We start from the raw sequence: 23,423 nt of genomic DNA on the forward strand, positions 1-23,423 counted from the left end.
ACGCTTGGTGTAGAAGACTCAGAGAAATGGCCAGCATCAGTAGGATTCTTACCACAGGTATAGATTAAACCCAAGTAGAAAATCCTTCCTTTTCTTTCTGGGCTACTTTAAGGCAGCAATCCCTTCACAATGTTCCCTTTGTGGTTGGTATCAGGAAAAGGAAGCAAAAAAGAAGGCTTATATAGCATCTGAGCACTCATAACAAATTCAAATTCTAATTGAAAATTTCCCATCCTGACAAGAAACAGGGACAGCCCAACCTTGCGTCAAAGAGGAGATTGCTGAGAGATGCCAACATCCAGATAACTATTTGATTAGAGCTTGACAACAGCATTAAAGAAAGTTTCCCTAAACCACTAAGAACACATGTGAGACAAATGGAAAAAAATTAAGTCTTTGCCACAACATCTTTCTTTTGAAGATTTAGTTTAATTTTAAATACTATATGTACACATGTGTCTGTATATGGGTATGTGCATGTACATGTTTGGGTACCTGAGGAGTCCAGAGTGTGATCAGATCCCTCAGAACAAGAGTTACAGGTGAGCTGATTGACTTAGGTTCTAGCAACCAAACTAGGGTCTTCTGCAAGAATGGTATGTGCCCTTAACCACTGACCCATCTCTCCATCACTTGAAATAGTAAGTGATAAGGAAATAAATATAATAATCCAGTATGACAATGTAGAACTTTGTATTCAGAGATCAGAAGGCTAAAGCCACAGGAACATTTCAGAGAAAGAAGGAAGGACCAGTGAACTGGAAGAAAGAAAGGAATAGCACAACCAGAACAACGGTCAGAAAGCAGGAGAGAAACAATCACAATGAGGGCCTCAGGCACACAAGGCTTTGCAAGTACTTCCTAAGGAAAGGGACCAATCATAGCTGAGCTTTTGGTTTTGAGTGAATTTATTATATGTGCAGTGAGCAAAATAAAAGAACCATTAGCAAGTAGCAGCTCATCGTCATGGACAGAAGCAGCTGAGAACAAAAGAACATTACATTGGGTGCTTACAGAGCCAGCCAAAGTAACAGCATCCCATTGGGTGCTTCCAACCTCTAGGAGAAATCCTGCTGGAATAGTCACACTGCAGGTTGTCATTCCATGGATGAGTGCCTGCCTTCTCTTCCCAATGCAGAACACTCCTCCCTCACACTTTACTTTTTAACTAGGGGAAAAACAATGGTAATCTATGTCAGAAATGGTTTGCCTTGCAGTCATTCTCAAGGAGGTAATGTTTAAAAACCTTAGCTGGTTGATGATATCAGTTCTCCCTTTCACAGAGACCAACCTGGCCTAGGAGACAGTCTCAGATGACTCTTGATAAATAGGCTGAGTCTGAATTAGCCCCCTCCCTCTATTGTAGTCTCAGAGTCTACCCTCAATAAGCACAAACAACCCAATGGCAATTTGCTAATAAAATTTGCATCACAGTAACAAATGATCTAACATGCACAGAATCAGAGTCTCAGCGAAAGCAAACAAAAATTGAAATCATTAATTTATTTCTCTGACCACAGTGGAATAAATCTGTAAGTTAGTAACAAAAAGACAATAGTAACATCTTCAAATACACTGTGTCTGCTATTCAGTGCATCTGGGCCTAATGCACAAGGCTAGGAGAAGAGCTGAAGACATTTATTAAGCAGGGTTAGCTTAGTATGGAGGTTCAGGCCTGAAAACTCAGGTACTCAAGAGTCCAGGAAGAACACTGTAAGCTTGATACCACACTGGACGACCTAGCAGATACCTATCTAAAATCAAATAAGGCAAGGTTGGGCTAAAATGTTAGAGATTCTTTTGTATGTACATGACCCTGGGTTCAGTTCCTATCATGCACCTTAATGAAAAGTTGCTATTGACTGTCTTAGCCTAGTTCAGAAGCCTATTTAAAAAGAAAACAAAAAAAATAAAATGAAGTTAAAGCAATCCAGGTCTTTTTCAGGTTGTGATAAGGGGTGTTTGTTGGCAGCCAGGGATACATAGCAATATCAATTACATATAGTCAAATGCATATATGTGTATCTGTCATTGATAGCAAACCACTAGTGACTGACAAAAAAAAAAAAACCCTTTACCAATAACAAGAATTTTGCAGGGGAACCATTCCATATGAAATAAGAAGGAGGTATTAACAACTGCTCTCTAGATATAAATGTGACGGCTTTGATCACATGGTCAAACACCTTCAAGCTATGCCAACACATGCTGAAGAGCCTTTACCCTTCAACAGTTAAGGAAACTCAATTCATAGCTTTAAAACTTCCCACAAAGGAATATCAAAGCCCAGATGGTTTTGCTAAACTGCTAAACAAAAAAAAAAAAAAAAAAAAAGAAGTGTTACAATGATCTACCTTCAGGATTTCTTCACAGTAATGAATAGGAAGGGATATTTTATAATTCCTTGTAAGTTCATTATCCCTTTGATAGCAAATCAAAGACAGTACAAAGAAAGAAAGCTATAAACCAGGATCCTCCATGAATACACCTGTAAAAATTAGTAACAGAATCAGCAGAAGAATTAAGAAATTTATGAAAAGATTTATACATAATCAACAATGGAATTTATTTCTTAGATGAAAAATCTGCCAATGAAACACACTACAAAATATTCAGGAATGTCAGACAGAAACTTCCAAAACAATATCCACAAAAATAGGGCTGGAGAGATGGCTCGGTGTATAATAAAGTACTTGCCCTATAAGCTTGAGGGTCTAAGTTCAAACCCCCAGATCTGTATAAGGCTGGACACAGTGGTACACATCTGTAATCACTCCTGGAGGGAGATAAAGGTAGGAGGAGAACCCCTGGAGGACCAGGGGCAGTTAGACTTCGATATGCAATGGGAAAGGACAGAGTTTGCCTTAAACTAGGTAGAGAGCGAGGAGTGACATACACGTTTGTCCTATGATCTCCACATACTCTCTGTGCTATACACTACACACACAAACACTCACACACATATATTTCTATCATCTATCTATCTATCTATCTATCTATCTATCTATCTATCTATCTATACAGACACAGACACACAGACACACACACACACACACACACACACACACACACTTCATACACATAGAAAGGTAAAAAGAATCTCTACCAAACAGACACACAGACACACACACACACACAGACACACACACACACACACACACACACACACACACACACACACACACACACTTCATACACATAGAAAGGTAAAAAGAATCTCTACCAAAACAAAGAAAAGAAAAGCCAAGTGTCTGATCAAAGACTGAACACTTCCTCTCCGTGCTCAAGACCAAGGCAGAGTTGCTTTCTCACGTGCTTTTACCATTCCATCAGCCCAGCACTTCAAACCATTTAAGACAAAGGCAGGAAATAAAGGATGTAGAGGACAAAAAATAGGAAATAAAACTATATCTAAAAACAGTTCTAGAAAATATAAAGTATAGTATATAAGATAAATACAGAAAAGCCAATTCACTACCTATATATAAGGAATGGGAAAGTGAACACAAAATTGAAATCATAATGATCTGGCAAAATGATCTGGTAGAAATACAGAGACATCTTAGCCAAGGATGCTAGAATAGTTAGGCTTGTGAAGACAAAAACAGAGAGAAGAGACCAGAAGAAAGAGAAAGAAATAATGGAAGAAAGAAACATAGAGGAAAAAAGATAAATGACAAAAAATATAATTTCAGGACTTAAAAACATAATTTAAAATGGACTGCACCCTGGCCAGGAAGCTAGTACTGTAGTCGTCTTACTACATAGACATGTCTTCAAGCTATCTTCTGTACAACTGTGATATACCCATATATCAGTTCTGCCTTCCACTGTAGCCAGAGAACCTTCCCTCTGCTGTGGTCAAGAGTTAGTGAAAAGAGTCATAACTGGTCAAAGTGCTGCTGAGCCTAAGTGATTCTTGGCAGATCAACTCTAAATGAGGTATCTTGATCGTGTCTTTCCTCTAGGCTCAGGTAACAGCATGGAAGGTGGAGGGAACAAAGTAAGGACCACGGAATGGGGGAAAAAGAGTGCTGTGTCGTGCGGACTTCTGAACACGGTGTGGCTGCTGCAGTCACAAACTCACTGAATTTGTGGTTATCTTCTATAGAAGTTCAAGCCAACAACATCAGTTAATGCTCCAGAAACTTAGCACCAATTGGACCACGCCGATTATAAAAGAAAAAGGCAGGGGCATGAACGGGGTGCAGAATGTGTTGGGGTTGCCTGGAAAAGGGGGGAGAGGAAGAATTAAGACAAGTGTAATCAAGATGCATTGTTTACAATTATAAATTTGTCAAAAAAATAAAGACATTCTATCTAAAATGCACCATGATATGGGGGAGGGGGAGATCTGCTAGGGAGGGGATATAGAATAGAGTGTTGCAAAGGAAGAAGAGGGAGAAGGGAAGAGTTAAGATTAAAGGGGGTGAAGGATGCGAGGGCAGGTAAAGAAAAAAATGAGGGGGGAAATAACAAAGGCAGCTTTTTCCTGCTTGCTTTATTATTTATTTATTTTACATCTCAATGGCATCTTCCTCTCCTTTCTCCTCCCAGTCCCTCCCTCTCCCTTTCCCTATCCTTCATCCACTTCTCTCCTCCTCAGAAAGGGGGCTGGGGCTCCCATGTATATCAACCAGCCTTGGCCTATCGAGTTGTAGCAAGACTAAGTACCTTTCTTTCTACTGAGGCTAAACAAGGCAATGCTGGAAACTGATGCAGGGACCCACAGCAAAACATTAAGAGGAGCTGGGGAAATCCTGAGGTGCCAAGAACACTACAAGGAAACCTGAGACCATAGGATCTCATAGAGACTGAACTGCCAACCAGAGAGCATGCATAGGACAGACCTACACCCTTTGCACATGTATAGCAAAGGCACTTTGAAAAAGCCACACGGAAACCCATAACTGTAGAAGCTTTCTAAAATATTCACACACACACATATAAAAAGAGTTTAAGTGAAGTTACTTTATAGTGGAGTGATAATACTCCAACTAGACACCATATTCTACTAACAAAATCCCTAGTACAGGAAAGGGCTACATCCCTTTGAATTATTAGTCAGTGGGGTCCCATAGACCCTCAACAATGCTCTTGGTTAACTCCAGAAATTGAATGTAAGACCCTAATGCTGAAGACAGCACATACTTGACCTGTATGATACAGAGAAATCTAGATAGTAGTCAAATGGAAGATTCAACCCTGCTGGCCAGTATTCATGATTTAAAATGTTGTACACACTACTGAAAAAGAAAAATAATCCTTCATCTCACCTAACTATGAACACAGCTAGTGGCAATAACAATTTGTCCGGCAAGATGCAATAAAAGTTTAAATGTTACAGGAGTAAAACAACCATTATCTGATTTAATTTAAGGCCTGCTTCATGAGATAAGACCCAGCTATGACATTGTCAGCAAGTCCAAGACTTAGGACTTAGGTAAGTTATAGGCCCTAGGAGAAAACATTCTGCTAAATGAACATAGGATTAAAAGTATTCCTAATAACTTATCACTATATCATACATTAATACATAACTTGACCCTATCAGAGGAGGCTCCTTGTTGAAGTAGATGGTAGTTAACAGAGACCCCTAACTGGTCAATATGCAGAGAACAGGAGACTTTGAAGTGTTTCACCTCATTTTTGAGACACAAGCTCTCACTTTTACAGAAATAGCACAATACTATGTTGTCTGGTGGGAGACCCCTGGGGATTCGTACCCTTCCCCAGATACCCAGCCCAGGGATTCCAAGTCTGAACCTCGCCAGGCTTCTTCATGTGGGCCCTGGATACTGAAATCAGGTCCTTGTGTCTGCATGGTAACCACTTTAAGCTGATGAAACATTACCTCTGTGTGTCCAGCCCAATAGCCTAGTTTTCTGCACAGCATGAATCATTCTTTGAAATTATTTTGCTTGCTTATCTTTTGTAAATTCATCATCTCTGTCCCTTTCAGAAAAGAAGCATCATTCTTTCAATTTCCCCACAATTATGTTCACATTGCCAGTAATTTTCCAACTGGAGGAAGAAAATATAACAAGATGAAGAAATGGATTAGAAAAGAGACAAAGAGATACAGACAGGCAGTTTGCAAGGGAGTTAATCCAGCTTAACTGGTTGAGTTAGAAAACACCAAGGGCCTGTTTTTGAGCTCAGCTGTTCTGCCAGCATGAGAGAGACACACAAAGGAGCAAGCAGGTGAGATCAGGTTCTGCCTTCACTGAGCTTAAGATCCAATGAGAAGATCACTATATGCCAGTCTATCATTTCACTAACAGTAGAACTGCAAATAGGGTTATTCAAAGAATGAGCTGTATACTTCTAGGAGAGTCTCTAGCAAGATGTGGCCTTCTCGAGGAAGGCTTTACAGAGAAAATGGCATTCCTCAGAGGACCTGAAGGCTGGCATAATGAGTGTGAATAAGGAGTAGAAGGAATAGCACTGTAGAAGGAGGAACAGCATCGGAGTAGTGAGGTGTCCCATCTCTAGCTATAACACCCATGAAGCACACTGCCCCTTAAAGCCTCAGGATCTTACCAGGCCCCCTGGCCACAAAGGGAGCTGACATTAAGATTACCATTTTTTGATGCTGGATTCATTACCCATCACACAGTAAACACTGAATGACTCATGAAATTTTATCTGCCCACAGAAGACTTTTAATGTGCATATTTTACAACACTAATATTAGTGAGTCAGCCAGTGGACAGCCTTTAACATCAGTCTCGTCCCTTTATTCCTTTAATGAAGTGTGGGAAGTCAGCAGGTTTGGCTTGGTTTCTTTGCTTCTCTCAGAATTTTTCATTTGTCCATGAAAGCATTTCCTGTTTGCTTTGTTGTGTTTCCATCAACTCACTGGGGCATACTCTTAACTCTTGCCAAGCGGTCGAAGGGAAGTCGGCAGACATGAGTATGGGATGCTAGCTTTCAGAAAACAGAGAGCTGGTGCTGAACATTCTTCTCTTTAACATTTACAACAAGCATCCCTCTGCAGCTCCACAAACACACAAGGCTGATCCAACCTTTATGTGTTGGATCTGTTATTCTCCATGCCCAGTTGGCTTCTCTTTCCACAGACCTGCCTTTAAAAATTCACTTAAAGTTCATCTGCTTTGAGAAATCATACATCTCTTAGGATTATTTTGATCACAAATGACAGGAACTCCCATTCTAAGTAGCTTATTTTAAAAGAGGAATTTCATGGTCTTGTGTGGCTGATTAGTCCTAGAGGATCTTGGCTTTGAGGGTAACTGTGTTAAGGACACACCAATGTCACCAAACCCAGGGAGGGGGTTGTTTTGTTTTTTCTTCTGCATTTGTTTTCCTCTTCTGAACAAATTCCACTCCCTATAAACTTCTTGGCTCACTTCATGTGGGGACAGATGTACAAATCCTCAGAGAGGGTTATACACATTCTCATAGCCTGCTTTACATATCATGGCTAGCATTGACCTTGATTCTGTTCTCAGAGAATGCAAGGCTCTAATCCAGGAGACCAAGGTCACATGATAACCTAGCTGCAGAAAGTTTATGAATACTTCTTCACATCAGATATTCCCGCCTCTGTTTTCCTTTGTTGTTGTTTTTTATTTATTCTTTCTTAGAGACATAATCTCACACTATAGCCTGGGATGGCCACAAACTTCAAATTCAAACTCACATCAATCCTTCTGCCTCCATCTCTTGAGTGTTTGGACCATGTCGGACTCTGGTTCTGCATTTCAGCCCTAGATATACTTAGAACATGGTACCTTCAATCTGGCTAGAAATTTATTCTGACAGATGAGACAGAACTGGGAATAAGAGTGTGATGTCAGGGACGACAGGCTGTGACAAGTCTTCATGTAAAGATGTCAGTCAGTAAGCATGAATTTCATAGCACATTCCTCCTCTCCATGTATCACATGGGACATAGGAAATTATCGTTTAAGAGAGTAAGCTCTAACCTATATCCAAAAATTGGGTAGCAGTTTGTCAAAATTATAAGGAAAATAACATCACTAATATATTTTTATGTGCAGACAGCTTTGTGAACACTTTATTGACAACATAGGGATTAATTTATGTATTTTCACTATTGGAAGGCAAAGGGTGCTATAAGAATGCACAGTAGAGTCTCTAAGGCAGTGATCCTTAACCTTCCTAAAGCTGTGACCCTTTAATGTAGTTCCTCATGTTATGGTGACCTCCACCCATAAAATTCTTTTTGTGGGTATTTCATAACTGTAATTTTGCTACAGTTATGAACTACAACGTAAATGTGTGTATTTTGGTTTTAGGCAACCCTGTGAAAGGGTCGTTTGACACCCCCTAAAAAGGGGTCATGACCCACAGTTTGTGAAACACTGCTCTAGAGCATCAAGAGATGTTCATAAGAACTTAAGCTTGAAAGTGACTTTAAAACTGTATCTGGATTAGCAGAGTAGACGGGCTAGGAATAGTCCAGAAATAGAATGTGGGTGGGCTAAGGAATAAGAAAACATGACCTATTTGAGGACATTATAGAACACTAGAGTTGAGTGTGGAGAAACAGCCTGACCCATGGACAAGTGCCTGTGGTGATGTGTCCAGATAGGATTCATTGAGGGTGTTGGCTCTGTCTTAAATGTGGGTGGCACCATCCTAGGCACTGGAGTCTGGAGTAGATAATAGAGGAAAGGAGAAGCCAGGTAAGCATCTGTACATCATCTTTTCTGCCTGACCCATACACTGGGCCAAAAATCTTGCTTCCATGTCCCAGCTCCATGCATGACTGTATCCCTACTCATTGCAAACAGATCTGATCACTGAGACCAGGTTTGGAACTAACACAGATACGGTATGGAACAAAACTCCAGAGGCCGTAGCTAACCTTGGGTTTTAGATAAGCTTCAGGGCTTTGTAAAGCTGCAGTATTCAGTTTGATTTTCATCTTTCCTAACAAGAAATAGTTCTGAGCATGAAAAAGTACCAATAAGGTATCACTGCTTATCAGAAATGAAGTTTATAAAGAGTCTGATGAAGAGCCATCATGTAGATCTGCTGACATTGTTGTGTGATAAAAGTAGAGAAGATAAAAACAGAGAAGGGATGTCCCTGTGTTCAAACCCACAGGACTTAGATCACATCCATTGTTGAAGTGGATACTGCCGAGTGGAGTGGAAGAGATCCTGAGGTATCAGGATAAATCCCAGGGTGGTGGTGTCACCTTGGTATGAAGGAAAGATCAAAGGAAAGAAGCTAGAGAGGTAAAGATTTCATGTAGAGGAACAGAGGGACACAAACAGAACTAGAAAGGCAAGGGTATGACTGTCCATGGGGGGGGGTGCTGTGAACAAACAGAGAATCAGTACTGAGTGATCATGAACAGTGGGCAATGAGCAGAAAACCCAGGGTGGCAACCACATAACTTGTCTTCAAGAATAGGGCTTGTTTGCCTAGACCACTAGCCAGGGAGAATTTCCGGGCATTTTCACGAAAAGCCATGTGAGTGAGAAAGCCTGTGATTGTCTCCTTGGTGTGGCAGTAGATAGAAGATGGATTCAGGCACAGTGAGGGTATGGAGATGAGACTACATGATGGAGATCAGTACAGAGGCTGAACCAGATGTTCACAAAGATAGAAAGATCTCGAGCCATATCTTTTAAAGCAGGTAGAGGGTGGATAATGAAATCCAAGTCTAGAGAAGTGTGAATGGCTGTCATCTTAAATATTATGCAGTCCGTGAAGAATTAGACAGCTCACTCTCCCTTAGGGAGTTTACAGTCCAGGGAGGGGTAAGACTGCTTCATTTTAGAAACTCAAATGAGTCATAGAAGATGAGGGTGGGCTATGGAAGTTAGAGAAAATAGAAGTATAATTCTCTTTGAAGTGCTCGCAGTAAACCTGAGAGAGAGAGAGAGAGAGAGAGAGAGAGAGAGAGAGAGAGAGAAACAGAAACAGAGACAGAGACAGAGAGACACAGAGGCAGACACAGACAGACAGAGACAGAGAGACATACATACATACAGACAGACAGACATAAGATAGAAAGAAGTAAAATACAAAATAGCACATTAGGCTGAAAGCCCAAGCTCTTGTTTCTCTAAAAGAATCTGGTCATGAGAGTTGCTGATACCGCCACTATTACACATCTGGCCCCCTTGGATGGTCTTGTTTTTCTTTGCTGGCAGCCCTCGGAGTTAAGCACCTTCTGCAAATCACTCTAAGGAGACCCGATGCCCTCTTAGGAGTTGTTAATGATGGTTTCTAATGAGATTGGCCTAACCTCTGGTCTCAGAGAGCCCTGCTGGGCACCTTGTCTTCCCTCGGTCTCTGATGCCACTCCTTGGTGCCTTTTGTCCGTTTCACTATTATGCTCTCTGACAGCTTTCCGTCCTGATGACAGCACTCATGTCCAATCCAATTTCTAGTTAACATAGCAGACTGGTCCTCATCAAACTCTGTCCTAGTGTCCTGGGATGCCATCAGATATCATAGGCTGCACTATGCATTATAATTATAATAATGACAATTCTGCCTGAAAGCCGGTCAAGGATCTTTTGCTGCTTTTCTCTTGCCACTCTAAATAGTACCATTTAGAACCATGGCAGTGGGGCTGATGGTTCTGTTAGAATAGAAGATGTAATTACCCATGGTTTTTCTGGAATCATAGGAAGGAGACATTTCAAAGCAGGAGGAGTAGGAGGTCAACTGACAACTCCTTTATGGGCCACAGAGTTTTTGTTTGTTTTTTTTTAACTGTTTTGATTTCTAATGCAATTTTCTCATTGGCCCATGAGACAAGCTGGGAGTGAATTACCATAACCATCCTGAAGTTGAGGGGATATCAGAGAGGTCACCTGGAAAACCTAACAAGCAGCATGTGTGATAAAACTCTCCAAGGTCCTGGGTGTCTTTGAGCTTTGCCATGCTGATAGAAGAAATATCTTAGGGAGGCGTCAGTGTCAACTTAGCAGTGGTAGACAGCAATCATTGAAACATTCTGGTGCTATCAAACTTGCAAAGGATAAAAACAGAACCAAGAAGGAAGGTCCATTATAGTCTACAGGCTGTGGTTTCAAACCCTGCCTAGGACACTGCTCAGAAGTTCCAGAGATAAGCCCATTGAATTGGAGCTGTGACCTGCTGGCCCTACTTCAATACTTGAAGTTCTAATCCTTTTCAGTTCTCAATTATCCCCTTTGGCAGAGAATTGAACCCAGGGATTCAAACATGCCAGGCAAGTTCTCTACCATAAACTTGCATCCCAGCCCTCCTCAAGCTCTAGATTTTAATATTCTATTTTTTGTCAGAATGTTTGACATTATTTTTTGACATTTCCTTATCAAGTATTCAGATACCAAGGAGTTCATAAGTATGTTGAAATCTACATTTATGTCAAGCACCAAAATATACATCTAGTTATTATGATAATTGATATATATGTAAAATGAGAGATAGTCAAAACTACTACTGAATTTGGAGAAGGGTTTTTTCCTTTTTTATTTTTTGAATAGCTAATGTCTTTTAGGGAGATTTTCTGGAAACTATAAGGCATCAAAAAAATCAGTAGCTTTTAGCAGGTGATGGCATTTAATCTCTGGTCTCCAGACTGAGGTGCCTGAAAAACAGAGACTGAATGGAAAAAGAATAAGAACCTGGTATTCTTGTTAAATCTAGTTCCTTACTTTAAACTTTTCTTAATTTAAAGTGTTCTAACTTTACTAAAATTTTTCTTACTAAAATTTCTTACGTTAAATTTTTTATGATTATTATTGATGCCCTGAACTTATTTATAGACTAAAGTATAGTATAATCTAAAAAAATGCATTCATCTGTAGTTATAGTCTCAAAAAATGCTTTTAAGGTAAGTTAGTATCAGAAGAATAGGGAAAGCAAACACACAATAGAAAATGATGCTCACTCTAGTGTCTGGAAGGAAGGAGGATTCTGCTCTTAAGAGTGACCATGGGCTCCAACTGCACAGGTAGCATTGAATAGCTTAGTAAGAGCACCAGTGGAAGGGGAAGCCCTTGGGCCTGCCAAGACTGAACCCCCAGTGAATGTGATTGTTGGGGGGAGGGCAGTAATGGGGGGAGGATGGGAAGGGGAACACCCATATAGAAGGGGAGAGGGAGGGGTAAGGGGGATATTGACCTGGAAACCAGGAAAGGGAATAACAATTGAAATGTAAATAAAAATACCCAATTTAATAAAGATGGAGGGAACAAAAAGAATCATCATTCAAAAAAAAAAGTGATTTGGTGACTTTGGAGAAGGTCTGGGTTCAGTTCCCAGCACTCACATCAGAACCACGTGTTACTCCTGCTCCATGGTATATGATGCCTTCTTCTGGCCTCTTTGAGCAACTGCATTTATGAGCACATACAGACACATGACATAAATAATAAATAAATAAATAAATAAATAAATAAATAAATAAATAAATAAGTGTAGGCTGGTTTCTATACATATACTTGCTGACTATATCTTCAGGTATAGCTCATAAAATTTTGAAAGCACTTCATTCTAGTCACTGTATATTTTAATTTACTTCAGGTAATTTTTGGACTCCCAGGTTCTCTCCACATATGGTTTACTTGGCACACGTTCGAGAGTGCTGTGGCTATTTCTGCTGATAAATTTAAGTTGGAGTGGATTGTAGTTATTTCAATTTGTCTGGACTTGCCACAGTTTGTTTTATGGCCCAGTCTTTGGCCTCTTTTGTTCATGTGTTTGGGGTCTTGAGCAGAATGTGAACTCTGCTGCCGTTGGATGGACCATTTGGCAAATATTGACTGGATCCTGCTGATGGATGCTGTTGTTGGGCGATTCTGTATCCTTATTGACTTTCTGTCTAGTTGTTCTTTCAACTGTTGAGAAAGACCAGGAAAGTTTTCAGCATAATTGTAGATTTATCTATTTCTCCCTTCTGTTTCTGCTTTTGTCCTGGGAGTTGGGCTACTTTGTTGTTTGGGTACATCTGTAATGGATCACTGCATCTGGGTAGATTCATACTTTTATCAATGTGCATTGTCTCTTTTGGTGTCTGGGTGAATAAATACTTTAATCAGTGTGTGTCATTCCTTTCTTCATCTAGTAACTCTGACATAAAAGTATACTTTATCTGATATTAATAGAGAATCTTGCTTGCAAGTCATCACTGTTGAAATGATTTATTATTTTTACTTCTGTCTACTTAGAGTATGTTAACAATGGCTTTCTTTTAGATATATGACCAGTTCCTGACTCACAGAGGGCTACCTTGGGACCTCATAAGGATCTTTTTTTAAAGTGAGCATAGTCAGTTTATTTTTAGTTATCATATTTATTAATATGATATGTTTAATTTTGCTGATTTTTCCCTCTTTAAAATTTTTTAATTTTGTTTCTGTTTTCTTTGCCAAAATTATTTGAGCAATTTTTGTAATTTCATACTGATGATTTCTTGTGAGTGTCTCTCTCTGTGTGAATGTGTTTGTGTGTGTGCGTGAGAGAGAGAGAGAGAGAGAGAGAGAGAGAGAGAGAGAGAGTACATATGTGTGTATTTGTATGTGTTTATGTATTTGTGAGTGTGTCAGTTTGTCTCTGGTGCTGGGATGAGACTTGACATTATGCACCTAATAAGCAAGGGCCTACAGTGTCTTTTTGACTTATAATTATATTTATTTGGGTTTTTTAGTAGTTTCTCTGGGTACACAAATGATGTAGTACATTATACTTAATGTAGAATTCCATAACTTAGGTAAGAAGCCTTATCTTCTTTACTGTCCTTTCTTGTTCTTTCTTTAATTCTTTGCTTCACCAAAATGCCATAGATGGAATGCCTTAGCTACAATGTTCTGTTCTCAGCTACCTCATAAATGGAAGTCAGGCACAGGAATGGACACCATGGTTGTCCATTTGGCTTGAAGAGGTCTAGGGTTTTTGTTTGTTTGGTTGGTTGGTAGGTTTATTTTGTTATGTTTTGGTTTGTTGTTTTTTTTGCTTTTTTTTCTCTTTGCCTTCACATGTCTCACAGAGAATGTAAGCCAGCAATCTCCCCAGGGTTTCTTCTTGCAAAGATACTAACCCCATCATGAAGTCATCATTTAAGCCCAATTAACTCAAAAGGCTCTGTTTCCAGACACTGTGGCTTTGTGTATTAGGACATCAACAGATAAATTAGAAAGGAGATTCTGAAGTCTTAGAGATTCATTGCTCATGTGGATTCTTCCATATTCCCAAGTAACTTCACAGAAACGCAGACTGAGGAGACAAAGGCACTGTTTAGATTTCATGGTGTTTTGTGGTCTTTCTCCTCCCTGGCCTCTGGTACAAGATCGCCTGTTCAGAGTTCTTGTGGCTTCCTTCCTTTTCTCCTATGTGTCATGCTGCTAACATTATTTCCTCTCTTCTCTTTTTTTCTTCTTTTTCTTAGCCTTCTACATTATACAACTTCAGCACAAAGTCTAAAAAGGCAGTTATTCATCCAGAAAGAGGTGCTGGGATCTGGGGTGAGACTGAATAGATTTGGATTCCGTCAAAGCTGCCAATTCCTCTATGGAACTGCCAGCTTCTATAGAGTTAGCATTGTAAACTTTGATACCTACTGCAATAAAATCCACACCGTTTTATCTGCCAGCAGTTCAGAGCTAATTAGACACTAATTGAAAGAATTTCTCAACGCCTCATTTCACTGTGTAGGCATGGACAATGCCAGTGCTATTTTGCATGTGAGATTCTGAGGGTGGGAACCACACATCTGAAGCAGTGGGATATATATCCAGCTCTAAACATGAACAAGAAGGATGCTTTCAGAGATTACAGAGCTCAGCATTTTCTAGTTGAGAGCGTATGTCGCCAGCCATACACCAGAGAACACAGGACACTACAAAGAAAAAGTGTTTGCCTTTCTGGGGAAGCAGCCACACTGAGCACTGCAGAAAGAAAAGTAGTTTTAAAGAAAGATAATCATAGATGTTATGGTTAATCAAGGCAGTAATCATGGATTTTATGGTTAATCTTGACTGTCAATTGGCTAAGTTTTGGTATTGTTATGGAAATAAATCTGAAAGCATGCCTATGAAAGATTATGTAGACTATGTTAGCCTCCCTGTATGTCTGTTAGGAATTGTCTAGATCCCACCTTAAATACACGCAATAAATCCCCCACAAAAAAAACCAGGGTCTCCTAACTCATACAAAGGATACAAAGCATACAAAGTCTGCTTCCTGACTGTGGATGTGATGTGACCAGCTGCCCTATGCACCTGTTCCCTTGACTTCCAGGTCATGGTGCACTGTACCCTGCAAATGTGGGTCAAAATAAATACTCCCATGAGAGGCTGTTGTTAGGTTTCTTGTCAGAGCGGTGAGCTAAGTAAATAATACAAGTACATTTGCAGCAAAATTTAAACTGGAGGCTCTGAAAGAAGAAAGGAAAAATAAGAAAGGCTGCATGGCATTGACAGGGTTATTTTAAAATATGTGGTCTTTTTAGGAAGGTCATGGTTCTAGTTAAACCAGATTGTGCAGGAAGAGTAGTATCAGTAGTGATGGCTTCGGGGAAATGAAGCTATTAGCCATTGGAAAGAGGGACTGTTCAACAGGTAGCCACAGGAGAGCTGGCTGGAACCATCTCCCATCTTTCTGTCCTTTTAAAGATTCCTTTTACAATATAATGTAACAGGTCAAAGACACTGAGACTTAGAATATGAATACATCTGACAGTCCCACACATCTTACTAGGTTATGAATTTTACCTTCTTCATTTTTCTTCAGTGACTTACAAATCTGTACCCACAGAACCATAGTCTGGAGTTGGCTAAATTAAAGTGTCCCATGAACTTGAGTCTTAGTCCCTTCTGAAGAAAGTATATGGGAATCAAAATCTTAGGACAAAGACCCTGAGTTTGTGGTTTTATATTTTGACTTTTATTTGTTTAATTTTTATAAATTAAAGGACTCTGACCATTCTCACGTGGAGCAAGCATGGAGAATCACTAGTGTGGGGAAGAAATATGAGAAAGAGGGATGAGTCGGGTAGGATGGAGTAAGCAAATAAATGTTAGCAAGAAGACTGGGGGGCTTGGGGCTAGCCTGGGATACAACAGAAATACAGGGTCAGAGAGAGGAGAGGCTGAGAAGTAAGGATAAAGGAGGAAGGGAGAGAAGCGGAGAAAGAAGGATGGAGGAGAGAAAGAAAAATCATTGGCACAGGGAGAACTTTCCTAAACAGAATTCCAATGGCTTAGGTTCTAAGATCAAAGAATTGATAAATAGGACCTCAAGAAACTGGAGAGCCTCTGTAAGGCAAAGGATATAGCCAGTAGGACAAATCAGTAACCTACAGATTGGGAAAAAGTCTTCACTAACTGCACATCCAATAGAGGACTAATATCCAAAATATATAAAGAATTCAAGAAGCTAACCTCCAAAAACCAAACAACACAATGAAAAAATGGGGTATAGAACTAAACAGAAAATTCACAACACAGGAAATCTTGAATGGCTGAGAAGCACCTAAAGAAATGTTCAAAGTCCTTAGTCATCAGGGATATGAAGATCAAAACAACCCTGAGATGCCACCTTACACCAATCAGAATGGCTAAGATTCCTCTACTCAAAGGAAAAACGGGATGAGAAAGAAATTAGGGAAATGACACCCTTCACAATAGTCACAATAATATAAAATACCTTGGTGTAATTCTAACCAAGCAAGTGAAAGAACTGTGTGACAAAATCTTCATGTCTCTGAAGAAAGAAATTGAAGAAGATCTCAGAAGAAGGAAAGATCACCCATGTTCATGTATTGGCAAGATTAATATAGTAAAAATCTTGCCGAAAGCAATCTACAGATTCATTGTAATCTCCCATCAAAATTTCAACTCAATTTTTCATAGACTTAGAAAGATTTGCAAATTCATTTGGAATAATAAAACACAGGATAGCAAAAACTATTCTCAACAATAAAAGTACTTCTTGGGCAATCGCCATCCCTGTCCTCAAGCTGTATTACAGAACAACAGTAATAAAAAGACCTGTATGTTATTGTTCAGAGACAGGCAGGTAGATCAGTGGAATAGAATTGAAGACCCAGAAATGAACCCATACATCTTTGGTCACTTGATCTTTGAGAAAGGAACTAAAACCATCCAATGGAAAAAAGACAGCATTTTCAACAAATGGTCCTGGTCCAAGGGGAGGTCAGCATGTAGAAGAATGCAAATTGATCCATTCTTATCTCCTTGTGCAAAGTTCAAGTCCAAGTGGATCAAACACTTCCACATAAAACCAGATACACTGAAACTAATAGAAGAAAAAGTAGGGAAGAGCTTCGAACACATGGGCACAGCCGAAAATTTCCTGAGATCAAGAATTGACAAATAGGACCTCATAAAATTGCAAAGCTTCTGTAAGGCAGAGGACATTGTCAATAGGACAAAATGGCAACCAACAGATTGGGGAAAGATTTTTACCAATACTACATCTGATAGAGAGTTAATATCCAATATGTACAAAGAACTCAAGAAGTTAGCCTCCAGAGAATCAAATAACCCTATTTAAAAAATGGGCTACAGAGCTGACCAAAGAATTCTCAACTGAGGAATATTGAATAGTCAAGAAGCCCCTAAAGAAATGTTTAACATCTTTAATTATGAGGGAAATGCAAATCAAAACAACCCTGAGATTCCACCTCACATCATTCAGAATGGCTAAGATCAAAAACTCCAGTCACAACAGATGCTGTTGAGAGTGTGGAGAAAGAGGAACACTCCTCCCTTGTTGATGGGATTGCAAGCTAGTACAGCCACTCTGGAAATCAGTCTGATAGTTCCTCTGAAAATTGGACATAGTACTACCTGAGGACCCAGCTATACCACTCTTGGGCATATACCCAAAAGATGCTTCAACATATAACAAGGACACATGCTCCACTATGTTCATAGTAGCCAGAAGCTGCAAAGAACACAGATGCCCTTCAACAGAGGAATGGATACAGAAAATGTGATACATTAATACAATGGAGTACTACTCAGCTATTAAAAACAATGGCTTCATGGAATTCTTACGCAAATCAAATGGACGGAACTAGAAAATATCATCCTGAGTGAGGTAACCCAATCAGAAAAGAACACACATGGTATGTACTCACTGATAAGTGGATATTAGCCCAAAAGTTCAGAATACTCAAGATAGAATTTACAGACCACATGAAGCTCAAGAAGAAGAAAGACAAAAGTGTGGATGCTTCAGTATTTCTTAAAAGGGGGAACAAAATACTCACAGGAGGAAATATAGAGACAAAGTATGGAGCAGAGACTGAGGCTTGCTAGGCACTCACATTCATCCACGGATAGAAGGCATCAAGTCTCTAGGACAACTCAAATTTGAGCATGACTATAGTGCCTGCAGGGTTATGGGTTCATATCATGCATGCTGCACAAATCTGTGTACTAGGGTAAAGTTAGAGGAGTTAGGAAACTCATCTCTCAAGAGAAAGTATGAAAAATATCCAGTTAGTTTAACTTTCCTGTGGAAGGTGGACAATGCAGGGCCACATTTGTATGACTAAGCAGACTATTCTAGTTTGGGTTTTTTTGTTGTTGTTGTTGTTTCCCTCCCTGTGGCTGTGACAAAGCACTCTTTAAACAACAGTGTAGGGAACCAAAGAATTTATTCAGCTGGTAGTTTCAGGCTACAGTCCATCATTGAAGGAAGTCAGAGAGGCGTGCTTGCTTTCTGCATGGTACCACCTCTCAGCCAGGAACTCACTTCACTGTCGAAAAGTACAGCAGAATCCATAGAGGATGCTTTCTGACTTGCTCACAGGCTCATGCTTAGCTAGCCTAGTACCATATGCTTAGGGAATGATACCACGCATAATGAACTGGGTCCTTCTACATCAATGAACAATCAAAGGAATCCTATAGGACGTGCTCACAGGTAAATTTGATCTAGGCAGTCTTTCAGTTGAGACTCCTTTCTGAGGGAACTCTGGGCTGTGTCAGGTTGACCAAAATCTAACTAGAACACCAGGGAATAATCAATAGATACTTGGTGCAATGTTTATGCCAAAGAATAAATACAGAATGTACAGGAGAGCAGCAGACATGGACTACACCATCAACTTGGCTTTTGGAGCAGGTAAGATTCATAAGTGATAAAAATGTTGTTAAAGGCAGAGTTTAACTATAAGGCAATTCTCACTTCTATCCACAAAGACCCATTCTAATTTCTTTTTTCAAGCCAAGAAGAGTAGTCTATCTGAAGCAGACCTTGGTAATGGCAGAAGTGAGATCATCAAGACATAGAAAGTAGATTTAGAAACTGTTCACTGGAATTGACCTTTGACTTTAGAAATGGCCACCAGTAGCCAGGAAAGCTGTAACAAGGAATCTCTATCTCCCGGCACCCAGCAGACCAGAAAGTGGACTGGAGTTCCAACAGGATGTGGAACATTTTCTATTCAAATCACAAACATAGATTAAAAGTCCAAATACACAGTGCAAATGGGGTACATGTCACTGCTTGGTTCCATGACTTTTTGGCAGAGATAGGAAGATGACTCAAGGTTGAGCATATATAGGTGGGCCAGGGGCCAGGTCTGTTTCCTTTATTAACATCCTGCTAGGAACTCAAGGAGTCACACAAGAATGTGTCCCTAGTGCTTTTAAATGACTCCCATGGAGCCCCACAGGCCATAGACCCAAAGCACCCAATACTCGCACCTAGAGCCCAAGCTGTCAATCACAGGGCCAGCTGAGTGGCAGCAATACTTAAACTAAGGTACCTGAATCTTCCTGATTGCATCTATGTGCTGTTCAGGTTAGTTTCCAAGGACATTCAAAAGAGAAAACCACAATGTCAAAAGAATCCAAACTCCCTTAACCTTTGGCCTTCACATTTGAGGGTTCTGAAGACTGGGAGGGACTCTGAAAGTGCTGTGTCCCTGAAAACCTTTAGGATCATCATGATGCCTCCTATAAGTGACTTTAGAAAGACACAAAATGCTGAGTACTGTGGGTTTAATATTCTGTGTTTATGTGTTTGTGTGTGGGTTGTTCACATATGTACAAGAATGTGCATGCTTGCTTGGTACACGTTCACATGCATGTGTATGAGTAGGTACTTGAAAGCCTTAAGACAGTCTGAGTGTTGTTTCTTAGTGTACTGTGTTTTATTTTGTGTTTTGTTTTGTTTTAGAACAAGTAGGGTAGAATGATTGTCCAGCCAGCCCCAAGGATCTGCCCATGTCAGCCTCACTAGTTCTAGAATAATCAACACACACCACCCACTATTACTGCTCTTTAGGGGTTCACACAGGTCCTAGAAACCAAACTGAGGTCCTTGTTGGCTTGTGCAGCCAACAAGCTAGCAACCAAGCCATCTCTCCCACCCCAGTACTTTGGGTTTTTAAAAGAGCACTTGGGGAGGCTGTTAGGAAAAACGTTAAAAGTGTTAAGTAAAAGAGTGCAAGGGGGAAAACCGATAGAAACAAGACAATTTAGGAGAACTTATGGAGTATGCCCCCTTACCTGCTACAGAGCCCCCTGACTGTGCCATATACTTCCAAGGTTGCTCCCTTGTTTTCTAAACTCCATCTCTTTCCTGATATTTGGGAGTTACATAGAACTTCAGTGGGATGTGACTGCAAGACCTACAATAGGGAAAAAGATGCATTCATCAGAGCTGAGAAATAACATTGCTGTGGACAAAGAGGACTGTGGATGGTGATTAGATGCTGCTACTGCTGCTGCTGCTGGTGGTAGTGATGCTGATGCTGCTGATGCTGATAATGATAATGATATGACCAGGGAATTAGGTGACAAAGTCATATGGAGAGGGACAAGAATTAGAAGATGGCAGGATTCACGGACAGGAGCATGATGAGACTAGAAGAATAGAGCTGGGTGAGGGACTTCAAAGAAAAGGAGAAAATATCCCACATGCAGATTGCTTTGGTATGTGGGAACATAAGTGGCCTCTCCTTTGGGATCAATTATAACAGATGTTAGGACCAGATTGCATGTGAATGTTTGACAAATTGGGGATCAAGAACTGCCACCTTATTGCCCTCCACATGTCAGCATGTGAGTGCTGCATCAACTGTGACCACAATAACTGCAGAATCTACCAAGGTGGGTGCCATCTGGGCTGCAGAGTGTGATGGAGCACACAGGAAAAAAATTATGTAATTTTGAATGATGCTTAAAGATACAGATTCTGTCTCCACATATCTGCTGGAATCTTCCCCACAATGTTCTGGAATTTTTAATCAAGGCTTTAAATGCACTGGGTTGTTTTTTTGTTTGTTTGTTTGTTGTGTTTTTTGTCTGTTGTAGGATGCATCTTCTAGGTGACTAAGACTGACCTTGAACTTGTAATCTTGTGTCTCCACTTTGAAAGTGATGAAAACACAGGAGCCTGGCCTTAGTTACCACAGAATTTATGATAGCCTTTCCTCATACTTTAATCTTCCTTCCTCCCTCCCTCCCTTTCCTCCAATCCCCCTCTTTTTTTAATCTATTTAGATTACTTTTCATGATAAACTGGTAAATTCATGATAAATTATGCAAATCAATATGGAGGTTCTACAAAAATGTAAAATAAAATTTATGATACAGGCATTACTAGGTAGCCAGTCAGTCATGTCAGATTTCCAGGTCATGAGGACAGACCTGTCTCTCATCTGCAGCAACTTGCAAAGTCAAGGAGACAAACTACAGGAGAAAGATCAGAGGGATGGGGAACTAGGAAGTCCAGGACTAGACCTGGATAACTGTATGCTCCATTGATTGCACTGCTACTGAACACTTAGGTTTATAAGGCTGTTGCTTCAGTTTCCTTGCTTTCCAAAGAAATTTAGAAGCATCAAATGACAAAGGAAAATGGATTTATTAGGCTGTCTTACATTCTATGGAAAGCTGTGTGGTAAAGGCCAAACATATGTAAATTTATCGATGAGACAGGCTAACCTTCCCTATGGAGAAGGGGACATGGGACCCTCGTAGCCTCTACTGTCCCTACTCTCTGTTCTTAAAACAGTTCTGCATTGGACTTTAGGCTAAACAATTCTATTTTTTAATGAGAAAAGTCTTATGGGATTTCTGGTCCTATCATTTTCCTTCATCTTACTCTTTGATAGATGTAAGTCAAATCTTTTGTATCTTTTCTTTAGAGATCAGCTTGAGCTCAGAATTCTGCATGCTTACACACACTAAGTTTACAAATGAAATGGAGCTGATTGTTAGATGAAGAGAGGGGTCTGAGTACCTCTATTTATACTATGTCTATCTCAAGGCTCCCATTTGAGGCCCAGGTTACATCACCACTGGGTGTATATCCAAAGAAGTGAAGTCCATATGTCCAAGAGGCATCTGATACTTACTTCCCTATTTAATCTCAACACAATCAAGTTGCCTAGCAACCTACGATTAGATAAAGGAGAAGTGGTAAATCCTGTTATTTTGTGGGAAATGTATTGTGCATTTTCCTCCAAAGAGTTAAATAAGGCACAGCTTCATTTAAAAGAAAGTAAAGAAGGCCCTTGGCAGGAATTAAAGTTCTGCCAGAATCAGCACCTCTTGAAACCAAAATATATACTCAAGGTTATACACAACACTGTATTCTGCTTATCAGCTGTGTTGCTTCCAACTAGCCTATTGCATAAGCATGTGAAGCCAAGCTTTAGGTATTCAGAGTGAGGCACAGAACCCCTGGGCATTAGGTGAGAGGGACCTGCATTTGTCAAGGCCACTGTGATCCACCAAGAGACAAGAATGAATACTCCATTCAGATTGATTTCATCAACTGGATCAGACATCAGAGAGGCTAATGCCAGGCAATTCCTTGTCAGCATATTTAAAACATGTATGATTTGGAAAAAAAGTTTCCAGGAGACAATTATTCTCATTCCAGGTGCTCAATAAAGCTTAAGGGATGAGTACTTAGAAATTCCTTTATTAAGTATATGTGATCATGAGCTATAGCTAAAGGGCCTAGGATTAAATGTAGTCTCTAGCCAAGACAGCATAGGGGTCAGCAGTACATAAAATAGATGTGACATCTCCAAGGATAGGTTTTATTGACTACGAAAGCTAAAGATAATGGGGGGGAGGGAGGGAAGGAAGGAGAGAGGGGAAGAGAGAGAGAGAGAGAGAGAGAGAGAGAGAGAGAGAGAGAGAGAGAAATTGGGATACTCATTCTGGGTAATTTGGATAAGGTCTACCTCTAAAGCAAAAGGTGGTTGAGGGTGATGTCTGCCACCATAAATAGCTAAAATAATTACCAAGTCATAAACAATATCCATTCTCAGCTTTCTGGATGGAGTGCAGGTATTTGATTTTATATTCCGCACTGAGGAGACACCCCTGTGTGATTTACATTTCTGGTTTCCCTAGATGTCTGTGGGTATACAGACATTTGTACCCCCAGCAATTAGGTAGGAGTTAAAAGAAACCCCCATTGGGTGT

General features: G+C 40.1%; 1 long non-coding RNA gene across 2 annotated transcripts in view; it reads right to left on the reverse strand.

Annotated features, from left to right (window-relative positions):
- Positions 1 to 23,423, reverse strand: part of LOC102552882 (uncharacterized) — a 91,333-nt gene that overhangs the window by 51,915 nt on the left and 15,995 nt on the right. For both annotated transcript variants that reach the window (XR_005490216.2, XR_005490217.2), the window contains exon 3: positions 20,487 to 20,608. This is a non-coding gene — a long non-coding RNA (uncharacterized LOC102552882). The remainder of the gene's footprint in view (positions 1 to 20,486; positions 20,609 to 23,423) is intronic.

This window comes from Rattus norvegicus, chromosome 10 (assembly GCF_036323735.1).
Source record: "Rattus norvegicus strain BN/NHsdMcwi chromosome 10, GRCr8, whole genome shotgun sequence".
NCBI classification, from domain to species: Eukaryota; Metazoa; Chordata; class Mammalia; order Rodentia; family Muridae; genus Rattus; species Rattus norvegicus.